This window comes from Carcharhinus amblyrhynchos, chromosome 15 (assembly GCF_965287045.1).
Source record: "Carcharhinus amblyrhynchos chromosome 15, sCarAmb.v2.hapA, whole genome shotgun sequence".
Classification (NCBI taxonomy): domain Eukaryota; kingdom Metazoa; phylum Chordata; class Chondrichthyes; order Carcharhiniformes; family Carcharhinidae; genus Carcharhinus; species Carcharhinus amblyrhynchos.
The window spans coordinates 14,818,433-14,838,113 of NC_137338.1; positions in this window are offsets into that span (position 1 = coordinate 14,818,433).

Below are 19,681 nucleotides of genomic sequence, written 5' to 3' on the forward strand. Positions count from 1 at the left end.
AGGTGCTCAGCAAGTTAGGTTGACTGACAGCGACAGGGGAAACTGGCCGACAGCCTCGGCATTGCCCTTCCCCCCCCTCCCCGGATGGGTCTGTCTTCGTCAACCAATGAGATCGCACCCTATGAGGACGGAAAGGCACGAGCTCCGCGAAGCGCCGGCGACGTGAGCCAATCGGAAACCGAGCGGAGACGCAGCTCCGCCATGACGACGAGCGCTTCCTGTGCTCGGAGCTCGGCGCATGTCGTGTGTTGGCTAATCGGCAGCGGCCTCTAGCCTCGGAGGAGCTGAATGACGCCCACTTTAGCTACCTGCCCCTCTCACAAGAGGATCATTTATTTATTTGTCCAAGGAAGGTATTAACAATCAAAACTAGAAAAAGAGAGGCGAGTAAGGTAGAAAAAATAGAAAATACAATATCTAAATGTGTGTACAAACTTAGCTTCTTCCCTGCTGCCATGTCAGACTTTTGAATGGACCCACCTTCAACAAAGTTGATTACAAGGGGATTTTCACAGTAATATTCATGGCAGTGTTAATGTAAACTTACTTGTGACACAAGTAAATCAATTTATAAATTTATCTTTCTCTAGCTGTGACCGTTGCACTATATTCTGCTGTGCAAGCTTTCCAATGTACGTGTATGCTTTGTCTGCATAGTGCACAAGAAACAATACTTTTTACTGTATCCCAAAACATGTGACAATAATAAATCAAATAAGAAGAACTGCTGAACTCTGGAGTCCTGATAAAACATGTGACACATCTGAAAACTACCATGGTACACATTTTTTTAAAGAAAGAAAGTCTGATAATGAACCTCAGTCAGTGATTCGGATGGACCTTGTCCTCTTGTTGAAGTTAACCAGAAATGCCTGGTGATTACTGAGCTATTCCACCAGTCACAAATTAAATGGCGCTGACTTGCTGGACAATATGTACTTGGCCCTCTAGCCAACTACTATTGATTTCCAAGTAACTTATTAGCTGAAGATCTGATGATGCAACTGCAGAGTTGGCATTGTTGCAAACTGGCCACAAAAGTCCTTTCAAATTATTTCATATTAAGTCTTGCATTAAATAAACATTTTCAGCGTCAGGGTAGCATGTATCTGTAGTAACATTTCCTGTTAGTGGGTAGCACTGCTGCCTCACTGCACCAAGGAACCTGGGTTCAATTCCTGGCTTGGGTCACTGTCGGTATAGAGTCTACACGTTCTCCCTGTGACAGCACGGGTTTTTGCTGGATGCTCTGGTTTCTTTCCACAGTCTAAAAAATGTGCTGGTTATGTGTATTGGCCATGCTAAATTCTCCCTCCGAGTACTCGAACAGGTGCCGGAGTGTGGCAACTAGAGATTTTCATAGCAACTTCATTGCAGTGTTAATGTAAACTTACGTGTAACACTAATAAATAAACTTAAACAGGTTATTACTTAGGAAAGTAGTAGCCACTAAGTAGTATCTAATAAAAAAACTTGAAGTTTTCCAAAAGAGCAATTTTCTGAGATTATAACATCAGCACAGACAGCTGATGTTATAAAAATAACAGTTCTTGTCAATAAATTAGACGTGGGGTGTTTATTACATCCGAGTCAACCAGACTACCAATAGCAAATATCTTTAGGTTCACTTTGAATCAATAGCTCAATAAAGCACTTGTGTACTTTAATAGAGGGTGAAGCAGCATTAGCGATTGAAGTCTGAAGTGTTTGTCAAAAGCCAAAACAGGGTGCTTAAGATCTTTCTGACATTAAGCTGAAGTAAATCATTGTTCGTAAAGAACTGTTGTGAACTTGAGACTGGTGATAAAATTAGACAGTTGGGTGTCATCAGTGTACTTATAGCCAGTTTATGGTTTATATGATTTGACTGTAGCATGAGCAAAATGTCTAGGAGAATTTCATAGTAAATTCATTGCCGTGTTAATGTAAACCTTACTTCTGACTAATAAATTACCTTTACATGTAGGGAAGAATAGAAAGGGGCTAATGATAGATATTTGGTGTACTTTGAAATTACAACTTGGGGACCATGTTTAACGCTATTATAGGGACATAGGACAGAAGTAGATAATTTAACATTTCAAGCCAGTTCATATTGCAGGAGATAGACTGATGAGTTGGGAAAGATAGGAATGGGACCAGGAAAGAATGAAACTGTGGAAGAATATAATAGAACAGACAAGTGGAATTGTTGGTTGTGCCAAAGGCTGGTTCCAAAGCAGGCAGATTAATCCTACCTGGGAGAGAAAGATTAATCTGTATCTTAAGCTATTTAGTTGAAAACAGCTAAGTGAGCATGAGAAAATAAGAAGTGGTGGATGAGGAAAATTAAAAAGGAGCATGAGAGAAATTTAAAACTGAAATCGGCAAAGTAAATAGTCGGGTACTTTACAAATATATCAGTTAAAAAAAGTTTTGGAGGTGGGATCCCAGCAACAAGAGGATTTTTAGAGGATGATTGAAAATGTCAGAGGTACTTAAGTACATTGCACCAAACTTAACTCAAAAAAAGGCCATTGAAAAAGAGTTGAATCCTGAAGTGCTTGGCGAGAGAGATCAATGATATTGTGTAGGATTGTAGGAAATTTTATATAAGTTAGTTAAGCTGATGGGAGATAAAGGCTTTGTCTTGTAGAGACATCTTGCTCTCGAAGGCAAGATGAAATTGCTAACAGACTTTACAGCATAGTGACAGGGCCAATCAGCCCAACAGTTTTTGTTCCATATGAGGCTCCTCCCATCTCATCAACACATCTGTCTTCCCTTTTAGTCATCTGTACTATATGTCTTAAATCAGTACATACGATAGTTTCACAGTCACACTATGCTTTGAGTAAAGGAGTTTCTCCTGAATTTCTTAATAGTGACGGTTTTATACCAGTTATAGCCTCTACTTTTGGTTTTGTCAGTGGAACTCTCTCTTTCCTATTTTATTTATTATTCTAAAGATGGAATTATCAGTAACTTTCATGTGCATATAGTCCCTGGTTTTGGTTTTGCCCACAATGGAAATATCTGCTCTTTGTCTATCCTATTGAACCCCTTCATTATTCTGAAGATGTATATAAGGTTCAACTTTCAGTCTTCTCTTTTCTTTCCTGAATACCTGAAGTTTTAAAAAAATTGAGATTAATGTAGGTTGACAAAGAGCCTCATGTTTCAGGCAGCAAAGAACAGATTTGGTGTATTCCACAGGCATTCCGAACAATGGTGCAGATATGTCTCCAGTCTGTATTTTGTCTTACTAAAATAAAGCATGAAATCTAAAACTCAGGTACAGTACACAAAACAGCAAGTGACTTCATGACACACATTTTACATTTGCTATGAAATGCTGAACCATACTCCAAAAGCATTGAGCAGTTTTGTTTTGCACTCCCAGCTAAGGGGCCCTTAAACAGGTTGTGTTAAAACCTGATTGAATTTGAGAATTGGTTCTGCTGAAACCTTCCCCCTACTGCCAATCCCATGCCTTCCCACTCAGAGCACCTAACGTGGCACAGACTGGAGGTCAAAACTGGTTCAGATTCTTTTAAGTTCATTGACAGATCCACAGCAAGAGGGACTGAGTGGTACAATGGGCTGAAAAAAAAAGTGTTGCTTTGCCTGTGTGGACTTAGATTTTAGTGCAGGAAGTTCAAGTTTCTGGAAGGCTCAAGGTGGGTAGGGCAGCTTTGCACTGGTCTTGTCTGAACACAACGTGGCTTGTCAGATACTGACTCTCCATGCCATGCAATCATTGTCAGAAATCTGCTCAAGTCCTGCATCTAATTCATTTTATATCGAAAGCAATGCAATCACATCTGCTCTTAACGTTTTCCTTTCCAGAGGACAGGCCCAATTTACACAATTAGTCCTCAAAACCGAATGCCCCATTCTGGTTAATATCTTCTGAACTCTTTCAAAAGCTGCAATATTGTGGCAAACAGAATGGTACACAATATTCTAAACACAACTGTACCAGTGATTTATAGAACATAGAACAATACAGCTCAGTACAGACCCTTCGGCCCTCGATGTTGTGCCGTGCTATGTCCGAACCCAAGATCCATCTATCCCATTCCCTATCATTCTGGTGTGCTCCATGTGCCTACCCAACAGCCGCTTGAAAGTCCCTAAAGTGTTTGACTCCACTATCACAGCAGGCAGTGCATTCCACACCCCAACCCCTCTCTGAGTAAAGAATCTACCTCAGAAATCCCTCCTATATATCCCACCTTGAACCTTATAGTTATGCCCCCTAGTAACAGCTACATCTACCCGAAGAAATAGTTTTTGAACTCTTTCCCCCTTATCATCTTATAAACCTCTATTAAGTCGCCTTTCATCCTCCAGCGCTCTAAAGAGAAAAGCCCTAGCTCCCTCAATCTTTCCCCATAAGACCTACCCTCCAAACCAGGCAACATCCTGGTAAATCTCCTCTGCACTCCCTCCAACGCTTCCACATTCTTCTTATAGTGATTTATAGTGTAGCAAGATTACCTCACTGCTTCACTTTTGTATTGACCCTTTAATATGCCATAAAATCTGATATCCTTTATTCACTGCTACCCACTGCAATAGCTTCAACTTATCAGGTCCCTCAAATCCTTTTCAACAACAACTGTATTTATTAGAGTCCTGAACATAATAAAACACCTTGAGCTGCTTCACAAGAACAAAATAAACACAGAGTTCGGGTACACAGAGAGAATTTAGCACAGCCAATCAACCTAACCTGTACATCTTAAGACTATGGGAGGAAACTGGAACATCTGGAGGAAACCTACGCAGACACAGTGAGAACGTGCAGACTCCACACAGATAGTCACCAAACCGTGAATTGAACCTGGGTCCCTGGTGCTGTGAGGCAGCAGTACTAACCACTGTACCATCCTGCTGCCCTAAAAAGTCCCCATTTCATATAAAATCCTTCACCACAGGTGCCTTCATCACTTATTGGTGAGAACTCAGCACACAGCAAGCATGCATGCTCCTGAACTGCTCTTTCATCCGTAGTGCTCACAGTTAATCCATCTGCCTTTATGTAGGATAAGATTTTCCACAACAAAAGTCCAGTCATGACTGGAGGGGGTCCTTGGAATTGGGGATACTTTTCCCATATCAGGAACACCCAGTAGAACTGGCTGGAGAGTAGAGAGATTGTTCCTGAAAGGAAGGCGAGATCGGCCTCTTCCAATAAGCCAGTGAGGGTTCATCCAGCATACCTTATCCACATGTGGACAATAAATGAGTGATCTATAGTGTAGGAGCTTGCTCAGTCAATCACTAATTATTTCTTCTCTCCATTTCTACCACCAGCAAGAAAAAGTGAAGGATATCCTTCAGATGACTCAGCCTAGTCCCCGCCACCTCAGATGAGGAAGCAGGCCTCCCATCTGATGAAGAATCACCACAGCACCCTCCCACCAGCAGAGATGCACATACCTTAGTGGGGCCTAGTTCTAGGGTAGGCTCAGGTTTATGAACTGGTGATCAGCTCACAGACATGGTCTCAAAGCAGGCAGAGGCAGTGGCAGTTGAGGTCTCTGTCACTGAAGACTCCTGAGAGTGGTAGGTGACAGCTGAGGTCTCTGCCGTTCTGAAGACTGCTGGAGACCAGGCCCCTGTAGAATCTGAATCCAATGATGAGCCTCTGCAGTTGATCCTAAGAGAAATGTTGGCGATGCAAAGACAGAGGAACATTAGGCAGTATTGTCAGAGGTCATCAACCAACTGGAAGGAAGGATGAAGGAGTCCATCCACATTCTATATGACATTGTGACTCCAGTATGCAAGCATATTGAAGTCTCCATGGGGCAGATGGTGGCTGCCTTGGAATCAGGTCCAGCAGAACATATAGCTCCTGCCTGATATATGCTTGGACTTGTGCCCCATCACTCTACCCTTGTTCCAGCAGTGTCTAGGCAAGAGGAAGATGGGACATCTCAACCAAGTGCCCCTTCAAGGAGTCGGGCTGGAATCCTCGGACACCCTAAAGGAGGAGTATCAGTCAGACACGCTGTGGGCATCCACCCAGGAAACCCCAAGGGTAGCCCCTCCAAATCCTCTCTGCCTGTGACCCCATCACCTCCATAAGTTTAAGCCAAGAAGGGTACAGCCATAGCATGGGGCGTCCAGACAGTGTCTGCCACAATCTTCTCAGACAACATAGCAGAGCAGTCAGCAGGTTGCCTCCACTGCTACTGCAAAATGTTAGGGCTGCATCTAGATATAGTGGTAGAATAAAAGGAAAGTTAAGTTCTGAATACAGTGGTGGCATGGGTATTCAATCACTGAATATAGTTTCCACTTTTGTGAATCTATTTCACTTTTATCCCTATCCAAGACTCAATATCCTATGTTCATTCAAAAGCACCAAATGTCCCACCCTGCAATTAACTTTCACCTTGTTCCATGAAGTCTCACTCAATCATCTCAGTCAATCACCTTCAGTTCCACATTAATGACATGAACAAAAGCACTTCCAAAATGATAATTGGACAATGCACATGTAAGCCTTGCACCTAAGGCTCGCATTATGTGACTGTGAGAATTGTTCATGGAAGATTAGTGATCATCTTGTTGCTGCTGCACTGAAGTCTGTCTTTTGTTGATGTTAAAAATATTTAATTACAACCCACATTGGAGTCTTTTCACTCAAGTGAACTTTACAATGGCCTTTATTTTAAGGCTGTGAGGTTTTGGTAAAAGTATTATTTGTCGTCAAGCACCATAACCTTACATGCCTTCCAGCTGCATCATTTTGTCCTTGCCTATAAAGCTGAACATTACTCCTTCGTTGGCTCCCATGCATGGCACTGAGTGACGGAAGTTTGTTCCATTCTGTGGCATCTTGGGGCTCATTTTCAAGATGCAGTCTCTGCATTAATCACGCACAAAGGCTGGAGTTTGGAGCAATGGTGCTGCCTGGGTGTAGCTCTGTCTTTAGATGGTCCAATAATAACCATTGACAGATGTTTTTCCTCTTCGAGCTGCCTAGCTAAACTCCTGTCACACAAGTACACCAATGTGTGCAACAGTATTTCTGCCTCTTGAAGGCTACCATGCCAAAATGACAATTTGGCGACCTGGTTGAAAGGACTGCATTATGTGCAGTTGCTTAAGGATGAGCATTAGTGGAGCGCTTATCCCATTACACAGTGGCCACATGCTCCATAGGCTCTTGTGCTTCCAAAGATACCCGCATTATTCAGCTTGAAGATAACTTATGCTTCCTCTGTTATCATGTTGAGGTTGACGACCCTTCGTGAGACCCTACTGAAGCATGAGAGGAACTGTGCTCACATCAGCTTGTTTTCTCTTCACTTTATTCTTATGGAATTTTGTAGTTATGAGGTTGTCATGGGCATGTCATGCCCGTAGAATGGCATCTTTATGTAGTGGATTTAAATCCTTACCCTCTTCAACATCCTTCCCGACCGAGAAGACATTTGGCTCCTCCGCATCTCCTGGTGGCAAAACAGCCCTCATTTGCAGCACAAGATTGTTTCCTGTGTCCTGAACAATGATACAGGACACCCTGTGATGACCCCCACCTGGTACATCCAAATATCTGGAATATCTTTAAGAGGCCAATATTTTGTTCTATTAAGGAGTGTGAGACTGAATGTGCAGCATTGCATGTCGCCTCCGATGTACTCTGTACTCTGAATAACAAACCCAGCATCATTAGCCAAGTCCTTCAGGGCTTATCACCATGGAGCTCTCTGGGCCATGCAGGCAGTCAATATCGCTCTACACTTGTGGAAAGCCTGAGATTGCAACAAATCCCACTGCTCTGGCAGCCTGGCTGATTCATGTATACAGAGCTGCATGTAAAGATAAGTCTGATTGAAAAAGGACACCAATCACCCCCCCTTATGAATTCATGTGTCACCGATTGTGGGATTCCTGAGATCTCCCAGTGGACCCTTGGAAGGATCCACTGGCCAAAAAGTTGTGTGATGGTATCCTAAAGAGCCACCGACATTGGATGCCCTCCCAGTCTGTGTGGCATGAGATCTTCACTGGAATCATGGCAAATATGAGCTCCCATATCTCTAGACAAGCAAAGATGGCTGTGGCACTGTCTTACATTCATCTCCATGTACGAGCTGTGTTTTCTGCAGACCTTTGAGTTTGCCAAATGTCTTTGTGGATTGGGTCCTTCTTCATCAGCGTCTGGGTCTTCTTGGGGCCCTCAATGCAATAGTCTTTCCTGAGCTATGCCATATGGCAACAGGCCTTCCTTTTCCTCATTCACATCAAAGCTGTCAACAAGGCAGGGTTGCTGGAGCATGTATTCTCAACTCTTCATTTCTGTGAACTGACGCAATTGAGTAATCAACGTTGGTCTCTGTTGATTTGTCTTCCCCTATATACAAGACAGTTATGCATTCTCTAGTCTTGACTTACCTCTGCACATTGTATACCAAGGCAACTCCTTGCAGGATGACATCACCCTGGAGGACAATGTGTCCCATCAGATCTTTCACAATGAGGGAGTTCTTGAAGGTCAAAAGATGCAAGTTAAAGGAGCCACATCAACCTTGTGTTTCTTGTTGTTCTGCGGCCTTTACAAGAACTATGAACACCCAGTCCTTGCATTTCTGGCCTGATTGCAAGCATGGAGCCTTGAATGCCATGCCCAATGCACTGGGGAGGTGGAGGCTTTCAGGCTCCATGTTGCCTTTGGAGCAAGTACCATTGATGCTTGGAGTTTGTATCCATTCTGTCATGGATGCTAAGATCCATGGCTGTAAGCTCAGCAATATGCACACTTTCCATTAGGATCTGATGCCAGTTAAGACCATATGCAGTGCAATGCCTGAAATTAAATGTATTATAACCTGAGTGTGTACCATTAGAAAAAACTCATTCAGCATGAGACCCTCTAGTCTAGCACTCAGCCAAGTTATACTTTCCACAGTTTAAGCACCACAGTTATGGAGTGTCCTTCAATCATACTAAACTGGTTGTACACAACTTCTCCTGCACACCTTGACACCACTCCCATATTTTCTTTTCAATTCTTTTCCCCCAACTGTGTCATCGATCACTGAAGGTGGACGTGGATTACATTCATGAGTGAGACTGGCTTCTAATCTCCCCTTATCCACCAAGTTTTTCCCATGCTCCTCCATAGTTACTGCCTCCTGGTTGCCATTCCTCCCTAATACTATACAGCCTCCTCCTGTAACCCTTGGCCCCATCATAGTTCATGTTGATGTTCCCCATGCCCTTTGTCATTCTGACCCGCACCCCCCTCCCCACTGTTGAGGCCACAGGCACCCATCAGACCACCCAGTACTCCTCCATGGCTCTTTAACACTTGTAACACCCAGTCCAACGCTGACATCTCCACATCATCTCTAACACTTATCAAACAGAATGCCGATGCCTCTCCTGACCGTGACGTCTGCCTCACAGTAGTATATGCTAACCCCCAGGACCCAATCTTTAGGTGAATAAAAGCAAATTACTGTGGATGCTGGAATCTGAAGCCAAAAGAAAAAATGCTGAAAAATCTCAGCAGGCCTGGCAGCATCTGTAAGGAGAGAAAAGAGCTAACGTTTCGAGTCCAGGTGACCCTTTGTCAAAACTCAATCTTTAGGTGTCACTGCGCAAAAAGCCTGTCCTCCACCCAACACCAGGACCAAGACACGTGTTATGTAGAGACCTCTTACTTGGCCCACACAGCCCCAGGACAGTCTGCTCAATATATCCCTGACAGCAATGACCTCAGCCCCAGAACAATCTTTCACTACTCCACACTGGCCCTAAAAATGGCTGCCATGATTTCCTGCGACCTTGGCTTGATCCTGATCTACTCTTGGAAGTTCAAGATTTTATATATAAAAGAAAAGGAGTGGTAGCCAAATGTTCCATGAGGCTTTCCTGTTTATTTTGTTCACTTACACAATGCACTGCCACAAGAAAGGTGGTGCTGAGTCTGCATATAGCCTCGGAAACAGGAAGTTGGGAAGGTGAAAGGTCAGACAGGAGTTTGATCCTTCAATGTTGTTTTGCCTGGGAGCCATTTCCTCCATGAAGCTGCAGTGTTTGACCATTTAAAAAGGAATTTTGTGAAGCTTGCTGAGATTTCAATCCTTTGGGATTCCATTGTTCCAGTGCTATGAGAGCAGGATGAGATGGGGAAAGAATGGTAGCTGGGAGAATGCACTATCATGTCCAGAGGGAACACCTAACCCATGGGGTCGTCACACCATTGAATATCAATCTGAATTTTTAGTAAGGCAGTATCTGGAAAGACTGCAGTTTCCATCGGACTCAATGACAAAGATCTGCCAGTTGCTGTAATATAACATTCAGCTTTCTTGTGGCTGTGAATTTGATAACTGCACTTTAATATTTGTCTATCCAGACAGCCTCTAGCAACGTTCAGATCAGTCAGTCAGTAGTTCATTGTTGCACTGGGGAAGCTGTAGATCTCCTTTCCAGCGGGTCTGAGTGGATTCATTTCCACATGGATCCAACATCAGGAAGCATCAACCTCTTCAAGATGCTGGATGCTGCAAATGGTAAGTCTTGCCTGGCTGTCCCAAAAGCTTCATGAACAGGAATGGATTCCTTTCCCTGGGCAGGCAAAGAGTGAGTGAAACTCATTACTTACTTACGCAGGGTAGTATCCAATCCTGGGTACACGTATTGCTGAGCTTACAGCCATTAGGCTATGACTAATAAGTGAGAATCAGCTGATTAAACTGCGGCTGATGTCCATTTTGTCAAAGGCAGGCTCAGCCTGAGGGACTAAAAGAATCATTGTAGAACAGACCTTTTTCTGATTGAATCATAGAATATAATCAGGTGCCCTGCCTTATAGTGCAGCAATGGTTTCCAGAATTTTACAGCTTGATGTGTCCTCAATAATATAGTCATTTCCATGAGATTGGATTTTCCAAAGACAAAAAGTAAATAGAAAGACATTGAAGCCAGCGAGCAAAGGAATATCACCAACTTCTTGGTGTATCTTTACGATGTTCCATGAGGATCTATTGCCTTCTCTCATTAAACAGAAGTCTCACAACGCCAGGTTAAAGTCCAACAGGTTTATTTGGTATCACAAGCTTTCAGAGTGTTGCTCCTTCATCAGGTGAGTGGAGGAGAATGAAGGATGAAACCTGATGAAAGAGCAGCACTCAAAGCTCGTGATACCAAATAAACCTGTTGGACTTTAACCTGGTGTTGAGAGACTTCTTACTGTGCCCACCCCAGTCCAACGCCAGCATTGCCGCATCATATTATTCAACAGTTTAAAAAATGCGTAATACTCTTAATATCCTTTCTACAAGAGAACAATTACAAACATCAATCCTATCAGAGAGATAAGAGGTATCCCTCTTAACAAGAACATGCTAAATGACCAGAAATGTGTATGTTTACTACCATCGTGTTCCTTCATTATGTTCTAATATTACTATTGTACCTAAAACTTCTTTCACTTGAGATCAAAACTACTTCTATGTGAAGCAACCTCAGCACTGAAAGTTTGTGAAGGTTTTGGCACAAACTACCCTTCAAACTCTTGAGCGGCATTCTCTTTAGTGATGACAAAGGACTTGCTTCAGATTTCATGTTCCTTGCGTACCTGATGATTGAACTTCAACTTGTCCAGGCTTTGTTGGGATCTGCATTGATTCAGGAAGATTGCCAAGCCATGAGAAACCAGGACACCTCTGACTACTTGTGCTAGGCAGTTAGGAGGTACACAGAGGGTATTCATTTTAGAAGGATGGATTGTGACTTGTGGATCAGAAGATATAACTAACAATTTCAGGAGGCCTTTCAAATCATCAGAATATCTTCAGATTGCAGCAAGTAACAGTTCTATGTGTTCCAGTTCATTATCAGTCTGAACGTGACAGCTCTCCTCTAACTCCTTCATCTCCCATTGAGTGGCAGAGCATTCTCCTGATGTCTACTGAGAATACTGATGTTTGGCATTCTTTTACTCATGACAGTCCTACTGCCCCTGGTTGTGTGCTCATTAAGCAACAGACAAATTAGCATAAAAACACAATGAAGCAATTTGGCTCCTCAATCTGTTATGTGTCTTTAACTCCACTTTTCTGCCTATTTCCTCCCCTCCTCCCACCCTTACCATACTCCTTGCCTCCAATTAGATCAAAAATCTGTCCAACTCTGCCTTGAATACATTAAATAATCCAGCCTCCATTGCTTTCTGAAGTAGAGAATTCCAAAAATTAACAACACTTAGAAAAGAAATTCCTCCTCATCTTAAATGATGTGGAGATGCTGGCATTGGACTGGCGAAGGCACAGTAAGAAGACTCACAACACCAGGTTAAAGTCCAACAGGTTTATTTGGAACCACAAGCTTTCAGAGCACTGCTCCTTCATCAGGTGAGTGGACCCTCACCTGATAAAGGGGCAGGGTTCTGAAACCCTACACCTGGTGTTGTGAGACTTCTCACTGTGCCCGCACCAGTCCAACACCAGCATTTTCACATCATGGCTACCATCAACACCACAAACCGCAGGCTCAAAGTGGGAAGGATCTCGAAGAAGATTGTGAATATCGACAAAGACATCCCTCCACTCACCTGATAAAGGAGCAGTGCTTCAAAAGTTTGTGATTCCAACTAAATCTATTGGACTTTAACCTGGTGTTGTGTGACTTCTTACTGTATCATCTTAAATGAGGCCCTCCTTATTCTGTAAATGTGCCCCATAGTTCTAGATTAACCCAGAAGGGTAAACATCTTCTCAGCATCTACCTTGTCAAGCCCCCTCAAACTTATTTGTTTCAATAAGATTACCTCTCATTCCCCTAAACTGCAAACTTACAAACATATTTCTTCATGTTACATTGAAATCTCTTACAAAAGGAGAAAGAATTGCTAATCATAATGGAAAAAACCCAGGCAGTTTTCAAACAACAAATACAGAAAATGGTGGAATAGCTCAGCAGATCTGACAGCATCTGTGGGGAGAGAATAGAGCCCATGTTTCGAGTCTAACTTGTTGGAAGGTATTTTGAGAGACAGAATCTAGAGGCATTTAGAGATGCAAGAACTGATTAAGGACAGTCAGCATGGCTATGTGAGTGGAAAATCATGTCTCACAAATTTAATTGAGTTTTTTGAAGGGATAACCAAGAAGGTAGATGAGGGCAGTGCAGTTGATGTTGTTTACATGAACTTTAGCAAGGCCTTTGACAAAGTACCGAATGGTAGTTGTTGCATAAAGTTAAATCTCATGGGATCCAGGGTGAGGTATCTAAATGGATATAAAATTGGCTTTTTGACAGAAGCCAGAGGGTGGTTGTGTAGAATTGTTTTTCCAAACTGGAGGCCTGTGACCAGCGATGTGCCTCAGGGATCAGTGCTGGGCCCACTGTTATTTGTCATTTTGATTAATGATTTGGATGAGAATATAGAGGGCATGGTTAGTAAGCTTGCAGATGTCACCAAGATTGGTGGCATAGTCAACAGTGAAGAAAGTTATCTCCAGTTGCAATGGGATCTTAATTAATTGGGCCAGTGGGCTGACAAATGGCAGATGGAGTTTAATTAGATAAATGTGAGGTGATGCATTTTGGTAGATTGAACCAGGGCAGGACTTACTCAGTTAATGGTAGGGCACTGGGGAGAGTTATAGAACAAAGAGATCTAGGGGTACATGTTCATAGCTCCTTGAAAGTGGAGTCACAGGTGGACAGAGCGGTGAAGAAGGCATTCGGCATGCTTGGTTTCACCGGTCAGAACATTGAATACAGGAGTTGGGGCATCTTATTGAAGTTGGACAAGACATTGGTAAGGCCACACTTGGAATACTGCGTGCAAGCCTAGTCACTCTATTATAGAAGGATGTTTTAAAGTAGAAAGAGTGCAGAAAAGATTTACTAGGATGCTACCAGGACTTGGTGGATTGAGTTATAAGGAGAGGCTGAATAGACTGGGACTTTTTTCTCTGGAGTGTAGGAGGCTGAGGGGTGATCTTATAGAGGTCTATAAAATAATGAGGGGCATAGACAAGGTAGATAGTCAATATCTTTTCCCAAAGGTAAGGGAGTCTAAAGCTAGAGGGCATAGGTTTAAGGTGAGAGGGGAGAGATACAAAAGTGGCCAGAGGGGCAATTTTTACACAGAGGGTGGTGACTGTCTGGAACAAGCTGCCAGAGGTAGTAGTAGAGGCGGATACAATTTTGTCTTTTAAAAAGCATTTAGATAGTTACGTGGGTATGATGGGTATAGAGAGATATGGGCCAGACGCAGGCAATTGGGATTAGCTTACTGGTTTTTAGAAGAAAAGGGTGGCATGGACAAGTTGGGCCGAACCTTTATGACTCTTATGACTCTAGATGACTCATCGTCAGAACTAAGAGCAAAGAGAATCAGTCGAGATTTATTTAGGAGTGTGGGGGCGGTTTGGGACAAAGGGAATATAGGTGAGGATACAGAAGGCTGAGAAAGATGTTAAAATGATCAGAATGGCCCAGAGGTTCAGCTCTTCCTCCAAATAAAAGATGTGGCTATGGGCACCCACATGGGTCCCAGTGTCTGTGTCTTTATGGGTTATGTGGAGCACTCCCTGCTCCAGTGCTGCTCCGGTCCCCTCCCACAACTCCTTTATCAGTATATTGAGGACTATTTCAGTGCTGCTTCATGCTCTTGCCTGGACCTGGAAAAATTTATCTATTTTGCTTCCAATTTCCACCCCTCTATCGCCTTCACATGGTCCATTTCCCTTCCTTGACCTCTGTCTCTATTTCTGAAAATAAACTGTCCACCAGTATCCATTACAAGCCCAACAACTCCTTCAGCTATCTTGACTACAGCTCTTCATACCTCACATACTAAAAGTACTCCATCCCATTCACACAGTTCCTTTGCCTCCGCCGCAACTGTTCAGATGATGCCACTTTCCAAACTAGCACTGACAATATATCTTTCTTCTTCCTCAGTTATGGTTTTCCATCCATTGTGATTGACAGGGTTCTGAACCATGTCCAACCCATCCTCCGGGCCACTGCTCTCACCCCCTCCCCACTTTCACAGAACCAGGATAGTGGCCGGTTTGTCCTCACTTTTCACCCCACCAGTCTCCACATTCAAGGCTTACCCTCCACCATTTCCACCAACTCCAGCATAATGTCACTACTCAACACATCTTCCCCTCACCTCACTGTCAGCACTCTGCAAGGACCATTCTCTGTGGGACACCCTGGTCTACTCCTCCATCACACCCAACACCTCACCCCCCCCGCCCATGACACCTTAACTCAATGCAATCGTAGAAGGTGCAACACTTGCCCCTTTACCTCCTCCCTGTTCATCGTCCTAGGTCCTAAACAATCCTTTCAGGGACACATCCTTCAATCTGGTGTATTGCAGTCGCTGCTCCCAGTGCGGTCTATTCTACATCGGAGAGACCAAACACAGACTTGGTGACTGCTTTGCTGAACACCTTCAGTCTGCCCACAAGCAGGACCCAGACCTTCCTGTCGCTTGCCACTTCAACACACCACCCTGCTCTCCTATCCACATGTCCATCCTTTGCTTTTTGCAATGTTTTAGTGAACCCCAACGCAAACTGGAGGAACTGCACCTCATCTTCTGATTGGCCACAGTGAGTTCAACAACTTCAAAGCATGAACTCTTCCCCTCCACCTCCACGCGATTATTTATTTTACTTCATTTGGTTTCACCTCATTCATCCATTTTACCCACCTGCCATTGGACAACTGCCATAATCCTCAGGCAGTCCCTTAACTATCTTTATCTCTGCCCTGCCATTCCCACATTCTGATCACTTGATGGACACCTTTCTCAGCCTTCTGCATTCTCATTTATACTCCCTTTGTCCCATTCCAGCCCCCACCCCACCATCCTAGTATAAATCTCTGCTGTTTCTCTTTGCTCTTAGCTCTGACAAAGACTCAAAACATTGGCTCTATTCTCTCCCCACAGATGCTGAAAGATCTGCTGAGCTTTTCCAGCATTTTCTGTTTCTGTTTCAGATTCCAGCATCTGCAGTATTTTGCTTTCATCCGGACACAACATACTCAACTCTTCTGAAGGTGTTGTCTTTTTTTGCCAGTGCACAACTTCATGGGTATCAGAAATCCTCTGGTTCCTCGCTCTTGAGTACCCCTTCCAAGTGGTCATTCTTCATCTGTGAGCTCAGACAATGAATGTTGCTAAGCTATTCTACTATGGATTATTTTAATAAAGCCCAATCCTGTCCTCACTCTTGATATTCCAGTAGGAGCAAGAGATGATTTTCTGTTGTCTAATCCAGGGGCACTTGGGGTCAAACCTTGGGCAGCATGGTGGCACAGTGGTTAGCACTGCTGCCTCACAGCGCCCGAGACCCAGGTTCAATTCCAGCCCCAGATCACAGTCTGTGTAGAGTTTGCACGTTCTCCCTGTGTCTGCATGGGTTTCCTCCGGGTGTTCCGATTTCCTCCCACAGTCCAAAGATGTGCGGGTTAGGTTGATTGGCCATGCTAAACTGATCCTACTGTCAGAGGGATTAACAGGGTAAATATGTGGGGGTATGGGAACGGGGTCTGGATGGTACTGATGGGCCGAATGGTCTCCTTCTGCACTGTAGCAATTCCATGAAATTCATTCTATGAAATGTAACTGCTCTGGATGAAATCAAGGAATTCAGCTCAGGTGGACCTATTTGATTCAACTGATCCACTCGGACTCTGAGTAACAAGGTCTTCATGTTCAGGGAGCTTTACTAATTTTCGCCAATAAATTCTCCAATATAAAAGTAATCCAGATGAGATTTTTTAAAAATAAGTTTAATCTAAAATACTTAACCACAAAATAAGATTTCATAACATCACAAGGTTTTGTTCTGTGTACCTCTTTTCACATTATATAGAAAGAGAATATTGAAACTTCCGTTTTTTTATCTGCTCCCCAGTGGGTTTCTAGGTTCACAATTTATGTTTGTACCTACCTTTATTGCTGCTTATGTGATGAATGGCTGTCAGATTTCTCTGAGGAATTTCCATTCAAGCCACACAATCTCCCTAGTTTCTCCCTGTATCTTATAGTTTTTGAGTCTTGTTGTTTCCTTCTCCACTGTCTCCTCTGCTCTAGGTTGCTTTAATTTCAGTGTTGTATTCGCACACTGTCCAGCATTAGCTCCATCTAATTAAAAGCTAAAGCTCATGAGACTGGGTTGAATTCCTCTACCATTAGGGGAGCCTTAAATAAATAAACAGCAGCGACAGCTCGGATATATCTTTTGTGGTTGTGACGATGGTGAACTCTTTATTTCCCCTTGTTCTCAATGTCTTTGTGCCATGCAGTACAGGTGCCTATACCATCGTCTTCCAGCGTGGAGGAAGTCATTTGGAGTTGTCTCTGTTTTACAAATGATTCTGCAGTACCTGACTCTTTTGGCTGAGGAGACATGACACAATTATGCTTCAGTCAAACCAGAAATGATGAGATGAAAGAACCTGTTCAATCTAAATAAAATCATTGTGATTATGTTTTTGCTTGAAGTCAAATATAAGGACTGAACTATTACTCATCTGCCTCAGTTATCAGTGGAAATTCCATGCAAGTGGCAGTTACACACTTTTCCAGTAATATTATGGGAAGTTAGTGGGAAAACCTCCATTGATGTGTATTTAAAGTAAAGTTTAAGCAAAGTTTACTTATGCGTCACAAATAAGGCTTACATTAACATTGCAATGAAGTTATTGTGAAATTTCCCCTAGTCGCCACACTCTGGCGCCTGTTCGGGTCGCTGCACCCAACCAGCATGCCTTTCAGACTGTGGGAGGAAACCAGAGCACCTGGAGCAAATCCGCACAGACACGGGGAGAAGGTGCAAACTCCACACAGACAGACAGTGACCCAAGCCGGGAATCGAACCCAGGTCCCTGGTGCTGATTCGATTTGATTTATCATTGCCACATGTATTAACGTAGTGAAAAATATTGTTCCTTGTGTGTTATACAGACTAGGCATACCGTTCATAGAGAAAAAAAAACAGAAGTGTAGAATGTAGTGTTACAGTCATAGCTAGGGTGTAGAGAAAATATCAACTTAATGCGAGGTAGGTCCATTATAAAGTCTGACAGCAGCAAGGAAGTTGCTGTTCTTGAGTTGGTTGGTACGTGAGCTCAGACTTTTGTATCTTTTTCCTGACAGAAGAAAGTGGAAAAGAGAATGTTCAGGGTGCTTGGGGTTCATAATTATGCTGGCTGCTTTGCCGAGGGGAAGTGTAGATGGAGTTAATAGATGGGAGGCTGGTTTGCGTGATGGATTGGGCTACATTCACAACGTTTTGTAGTTCCTTGCAAACTTGGGCAGAGCAGGAGCCATACCAAGCTGTGGTACAGCCAGGTGAGGTAGCAGTAGCAGTGCTATCCACTGTATCAGCGTGCCACCCCCGTATTTAAACATAAGAACATAAGAAATAGGAGCAGGAGTAGGCCATCTAGCCCTTCGAGCCTGCCCCGCCATTCAATAAGATCATGGCTGATCTGTCGTGGCTCAGTTCCACATTCCCGCCCTCTCCCCATAACCCTTAATCCCCTCGCTTATCAAAAACCCATCAACCCGCGACTTAAAAATATTTAGCGAGGCAGCCTCCACCACTTCAACGGGCAGAGAATTCCAGAGATTCACCACCCTTTGAGTGAAGAAGTTCCTCCTCAACTCCGTTCTAAACCGCCCCCCCTTTATCTTGAGGCTGTTCCCCCTAGTCCTACTGTCCTTTCTGAGCGGGAAGAGTCTCTCCACCTCTATCCTATCCATCCCATTCATCATCTTATATGTCTCAATGAGATCTCCCCTCTCTTCCTCTCCCACAATCTTTTCTCTATACACATTGTGGGTGGCACAGTAGCACAGTGGCTGGTACTGCTGTTTCACAGCTTCAGGGACCTGACTTCAATTCCCAGCTTGGGTCACTGTGTGGAATTTGCACATTCTCCTCGTGTCTGCATGGGTTTCCTCCGGATGCTCCAGTTACTTCCCACAGCCCAAAGATGTGCGGGTTAGGTTGATTGGCCATACTAAAAAATTGCCCCTTGGTATCTTGAGATGCGTAGGTTAGAGGGATTAGTGAGTAAATATGTAGGGATGAGGATAGGGCCTGGGTAGGATTGTGGTCGGTGCAGACTTGATGGGCCAAATGGCCTCTTTCTGCTCTGTAGGTATTCTATAATGATTTGAAATTTTAAACGACTGAAAAATAATTGAGAAATTTAAGATTGGCAAAATTTCATATCTCATCAGTGGAAAAAACATCTCTTCATACCTACAACTCCCCATGCAGTGTGTTTCTTGGCCTGAGCCAGCCTATGGTGAAGTACACTCTTGTGAAAAGGGAGCGAGGATTACATGGCTAAACAAATCTGGAAACTTTCAGGCACTCAGCAGGCCACTTAACAGAAGCTTGGAGTATATCACCTGGCCAAGAACTGGGGTTAGAAACTATTGTTGCTTGCAGAACCCTGAAGAAGAATGGAAACAAAAACATGTTTTCATAGAAATTCAGTATCACAGAATCCCTACAGTGCAGAAGGAGGCCATTCAGTTCATCAAGTGGGCGGCACGGTAGCACAGTGGTTAGCACTGCTGCTTCACAGCTCCAGGGACCCAGGTTCGATTCTCGGCTCGGGTCACTGTCTGTGTGGAGTTTGCACATTCTCCTCGTGTCTGCGTGGGTTTCCTCTG